The sequence below is a fragment of the Podarcis liolepis genome, assembly GCF_965112155.1.
Source record: "Podarcis liolepis genome assembly, chromosome: 12".
NCBI lineage: Eukaryota > Metazoa > Chordata > Lepidosauria > Squamata > Lacertidae > Podarcis > Podarcis liolepis.
Genome location: NC_139563.1, coordinates 27,703,245 through 27,709,257, shown reverse-complemented (window position 1 = coordinate 27,709,257; position 6,013 = coordinate 27,703,245). Strand labels below are relative to the sequence as shown.

General features: G+C 43.7%; 1 long non-coding RNA gene across 2 annotated transcripts; it reads right to left on the bottom strand.

Moving 5' to 3' along the window:
• Positions 1-2,990: 2,990 nt before the first annotated feature.
• On the bottom strand, positions 2,991-6,013 carry LOC310689761. Of its 2 annotated transcripts, XR_014517644.1 has the most exons (4): positions 5,942-6,013; positions 5,660-5,837; positions 5,017-5,102; positions 2,991-3,063 (listed from the first exon to the last, which is right to left on the bottom strand). It is a non-coding gene; the product is annotated as an uncharacterized lncRNA (long non-coding RNA). The 2 variants fall into 2 exon arrangements; XR_014517645.1 differs by having other exon boundaries at positions 5,660-6,005.

Here is a 6,013-nt window from a genome sequence, read left to right as displayed (position 1 = left end):
ACCGGCACATGATCCAGGAAGACAGAAGTGCAAGTCACAGCTCTCCTACACATCCGTTTGTCCCGCGGCTAGAAAACACAGATCCTAGCAGTTTCCTTCTTGCCCCATTCCTTTCCCTAGGCAAACCTGCTCTTTAGTGCTATAGCAGAACAAACATCAATCCGGAGAAAACTCAAATTGCTGGTTGAACTGATTGAATGCTAAAGAGTGCTATTCCTCAGGGTGGGAGTGGGGGGAAGCAGCAGGACATGAGGAATTACGGATAAGTCCTCAGATCAAGTCATTTTGCTCCTCCCTCCCTCCCAGCACTTTCATTTCTGAAACATGGATTGGAGGCTGAAAGGTGTGTGTGTGTGTGTGTGTGTGTGTGTGTGTGTGTGTGTTTATACACATACACACACATCATTTGTCCATGTTATCTGCCTCTGCCTTTTTTATGCCACACAAGGAGTGTGATCTAACACCACAAATTCACAAAGCAAAACCTTTCCTTGCCACCTTCACAGCTTTCTCAATAAGTGTTAATATCTTTCTGCCAAGCTGTCTCAAAATGTCAAACACTCCAATGGAAGAGTGCTATAACAGTTTGAACAGAGCTTAGTACTTTTCACAGGCCACAAAAGCCATCTGGCAACCAAACCGTCAACATGACAGCTCCTGAAGTCAGTTTTAGTTTTAGTTTATATATATTTCCCCGATGGGACCCAAGGCAGCTTACAGATAAAAACAATAATTCATTAAAGAGCAGGGAGGAGGGAAAATAAAAAACAACGAGTCATACAGTCCAATGGTCAAACACAGATTCAGGTGCAATGCAATGAGGAAGATTCAAAGTCAAACCTTAAGGCCGGGTTCCTGTCTCTGAAGAAGATCCAGTGTTGGAATCTCAGGGTCACAGTCTGGTGGAGCTCCCGAAACAGTGAAGTCGTAGTCCATCAAGTGTAGAAGTTGAGCAGACAAAGAATCTTTGCCTTGCTTTGCTTCCCCTCTCCCTCCCAATCTTGTTTGAGGCACCTGAGCTTGCTCCAGCTGAGATGCTGTGCCTCTCGCCTTAACGAAGCATGTGATCCTCACCTGCCCTGAGCTCAATCCAGCTGAGTGACCACAAGCCTCTTCCTGAACCTAACGAGTCCCATGATCTTCACCTGATAGTAAGCTGGGCTGGGCTCTCCTGCTTGCCTCAGTCTCTTAAAGTGCACTTCCCGCTGTTCACAATGCCTCAGAGCCTATCATGTTGGCAGAGAAGGGAGCACCTGCACCTCCACTTCTGGTGATGCGTCTACTGCCCCATTGACATTCTCTGATGTCCACTGAGTACCTCCTAAGCCCCCTGCCTCCCCTTCCCCATCTTCAGCTTGTCCCAGTGGGTACCAATCCTGACTACACCCCTCGCTAAGATCCTCTTCACCTTCCTCAGTGTCCTGCCAGTTCATGACGCCATGGCTGTTTAAAGTGGTGTGATACTGCTTTGAATATAAAATATAGATGAGTTCAGAATCATGCCTTACCTTTTTATCATCTGTGCAGAGGTAGCTAAACTCTGGCCTGATCTGGACCCTCCAACAGAGCTTTTGGAGGCCCCAGGACCCCACCAATTTTGGCAGTAGTGGGGAAAAAATAAAAAATGGACACAGTGTGTATTGTTTCCTTATTAGATTCTCTTATGTACTGCTTTTATCATAATAATCCCAACTTGGTTTCTATACAATAAAAGATTGATAAGAGAAGATAATATGCGGCTGAAAAAAGTAACAATACATAAACAATTTCATGATATGTACTAACAGTACTAGAGAGATCCAGGTATAGAAAAATCGGAATGAGAGGCAGTTTGGTATAGTAATATTAGCAGGATTATTCCACCCCGTGGCCTCTATTTGTGGCCACTGGGCCCCAGATCAGGCCATGTGTCCTGCTTGTACCAACCTGAGAACAACGCCCCCTGCCCCGGGTCTGTCTCCAAAGCAATCCAGGGGGTGCAACTCAGGAGGAGGGTAGGGCTTGTGTGCCTCTGAGGGTGAGAATAAGGGGTAGCCACACCCACTTTTAGCCACACCCATTGCTATCATGTGCCCATCTCCAAAGGGTGCCCAAGGGTAAATGTGACCCTCAGGCTCAAAGGGGCCTATTCTTGTTCCACATCAACCTTTCCCAACCTTAGGTCCCCATATGTGGTTGAAGTACAAACAGCATGGCCATGGGGCTGGAATGAAGTGAATCATAATCCAACCACACCTGGGAAGCCAAGGTTGGGAAAGGCTGCTCTAGATAATGTTTTCTCTCTATGTACAAACTCATCGCCTTCCATTTTGTTCACTCAACCAGTCATCCCTTAGCACTGAGACATTCCCCCCTCCCCCCGCAATCTCCATAGATTTATCAGTCTTATCATTTGCAGTTAAACCTTTTTCAAATAACGAAAGGCTCCCCAACTGGTGAACACTTCAAATTAAGTTGCAACCATGACTGCAGCCATCTGCATTTGTTTTGCACGATTCATTACTTTCAACTCCGTGACCTCATCTCTCAAGCAGTTGCTGTGAAACACAGTTGCTCCAAAAAGTCATGTGTGCATATAATAATGGCAGGAGCCGTTCCGTTCTTCATGTTGGTCCTACGATAGCACGTCCAGGAATCAGCTGGGCAGTGCACATTACCACAACCTGTGGTTCTTGCAGCAATTATTTGGCTAAAGCAGGGAGAGAACGCTTTTAATTATGGCAACCAGAGGACCTGCTGGTGCAATTAAAAATTCCTGGCCAAATTATCAGTAATCCCTTAACCTAGAAATTCTAAGTGTCAGAATTCATGACTCATGAGTTGTATTAGCTTATTTATCTAATTGCAATAGCTCTGCACCCATCGTGGGCTACTAACAAACTTACATAACAAAAAAACGGTGATTGCCTTGAGGACAAGATGTAATTTAGATTTCACCCACAGGGGAGATATAATCTTACTATATTGAAAAGTGGGTCTTTGACTCTTACTGTGAAGGCATCATTTTCTCTTCTACTCTGTATTTGTCAGATGTTGTGTTGGTTCTGTTCTGCTGCAGGTCATCTGCCATCAAAAACTACATTATTTGTCTCACTACCCATTGTGGTGAAATTATGTAAGTTTTATAATTTATGTCAATAATTATGTTAATTGCCTTCCAATAGAAGTTTAAATCTAAAATTTTAGTTTTTCATCTCATCACATTTTTGGCTTTGAGGGTTTGAAATTTCCCCCAAAAAACCACACAACCATTTTGGCTTTGTCAGGCTACAGAAAAACCTTAAAGGCTCAGGCCAGCATTGAGATACGTCAAAACTTAAAACACCAATCTCTTCAGAACTTCATGGGCTTTAATATGATATGCTACATAATGGACTTACTTTAAAATTTAAACTTTTTCTCTAAACTAAAACATCCCAAATGGTGCAACCTTTCCCTACAGGTTTACCCGTATTTTTCGCTCCATAAGACGCACCAGACCATAAGACGCACCTAGTTTTTGGAGGAGAAAAACAAGGAAAAAAATATTCTGAATCCCAGAAGCCAGGACAGCAAGCGGGATCACAGCTCAGCTCCCTGGCTTCTGGGATAGCCCTGTGCAGCATCTCCCTGGCAGCGGGATGAAGGCTCCTGTTGCCCGGGAGAGGCTGCGTGTGGCTAAGGCTCCCCCAAGAGCCGCGCTCCCTTTAAAGAGCATGTGGAGCGTGTGTGCGGCTCTTGAGGGCTTTTCCCCGAGGAAGGAGAAGGGCTCCACACGGCTCTTTAAAGAGAGCACTGAGCAGAGTCTCCCACCTTCATTCGCTCCATAAGACACACACACATTTCCCCTTACTTTTTAGGAGGGGAAAAGTGCATCTTATAGAGCGAAAAATACGGTATATGGACCAATATAAACTTCTGTTTGCACATTTGTATGGAAGTAAGTTCATTAGACTTGCAGAATCCAAATAATGTGCTTACAGTTCAAATGGAAAATTGTGAAGCTTGTGCTAGACTTATTTTCATCAAGATGTGGGAAATGGTCGATTTGGATGTTTGGGTTGTGAATTTCAGCTTTCTGAAAGTGACAATCATCGCAGGGCAGCCTTATTAAAGCCAATAGGAGGCTTTGGTTGGAAAAATGGATTGCTGGCATAATGAGTTACTCAGATTTCCCCCCCCCCCCCAGGTCATTTTGTTTGCTTCTGCATCCTCTTGCCAACGAGTGCATTTTTTTCCAGAGCCATCTCAAAGGTTTTCTCTGTTCTGCTACAGTGGAAGAATTGATTCATTTGTGAAGGGAAACTTTGGCGGGGGCAGTAGGGGGGGACATAGCAAAAGACAGATATATCTATATTTTGCTAAAAATACCTTTTGGTTCAAACCACAAACAGCACATTGACAGTGCTAAAGTAATAATGTCGTAAGACAGAGGGAATCATTTTCAGTGTGTTCCAAATTCAATTTCGTTTGTGGCCTCTGTGCTTTATTTCATGTTTAGAACACTGACATTACATGATTCCTGCACCTTAATTTTTTCATTTACTGGGCTTTGCATTATGAGTAATGTGCGTAGCATGTAACGTGTGTTGTTTATGTGGTGCATATTTCATTTAGACTTTTCTTCTGGTTGGCTATAAACATCTGGTCTGCAAAATGCTGATGAAATGCACAGCTCTCTCTCTCTCTCTCTGTTTACCCTATATGTTGGTGTTAAGGGCACCTGCTGAACTGGAAATGTGGAGTGTGATCAGCTGTTATTGCTAAGCAGAAACCAAACAAAATGGTGGTCCATGCCTTTTCCACCTGGGAAAAGACCATAGGGAAATAGTATGACATCCATTTGTTGGTGAGCCATAATTCTCATCATTCTTGATCATTGGCCATGAGGCTGATGGTAGTTGTAGTCCAACAACATCTGGAGACCCAGGGTTAGGACGGTCTTAGCTAGTCCAAATATAACTGCACCTTAACTATGTGTGATGTCCTTATTTCATTCAAGAACTATAGCAACCACTTAGACCAATAATCTCGTACCTTCTGTTCTGATTGGGGTTCCCTTGCCACCCTCGGTTCCACTAGAGTCTTCCTTCACATTTCCATCTTTTGAGATCCAACAAGATCTGGGACCAGACCAGGATTAGAAGGAAATAATACGTTTTAATGTTCTGTGGTTTATTTACTGAGAGTACAGCCAAATAAATATATGGAAAAATAGGGCGGGAAGAGAATTAGTGTTAATGGATATATGTCCATTTATATGTAGATAATAATTTGACATGTACCATAGCGGGAGTCTGGGGAGCAGAGGGACTAGGAGAGCATTAAACGGAAACTAGTGCTCACATCCTCCATCTCAGCAGCCCTTGAATGAGAAGCTTCCACTGGCACAATTCTAGCAATTTCAATTATATGCTACTCTGGCAGAATCAACTTATTGGGAGACTCCAATAACTAGAAGACTCCCTGGGAAATCTTCCATTGGCTTTACAGTGATGATGCCAGATCTCTATGTGCATACATGTGTAGAATGAAAGGCAGATTGTTCAGCCTCTTGTACTCATAGGATTGTAATTCTCAGACAGTGAATTATAGAGACAGTGTGCCTATGTTTATAGTCTCTTGGTGAGTAGCGTGGAAAGAGATACAAGAAACCAAGGGACTGCTGCCTGTGTGTTACCTTATCCACAAGAGATGCTGCTTCTGCACTGCAGAACACCATGCCCAGCAGGTGTGTTCAGTGCATACCACCACCTGGAGAGCACTTCCATCACATTATGAGATGTTCCACTCATCAGGTGTGCAAATTCTGCCCACCTTCATTACTGTTACTCTTCCAAGACTTGAAGGCAGATTGTCTGAAGTAGAGAGATTGCATGTACTCATCTAGACTCTGTGCACAATGCATAACTCTAATTTTCCATGTATATCCCTCATATTACACAGTCATCCTTCTGCTCACCAAAGGTGGTGGGGATGAGGTCAGAGCTAGCACACTCATCCCTGCTTCCTTTCTCTCAGATATTGTATTCCT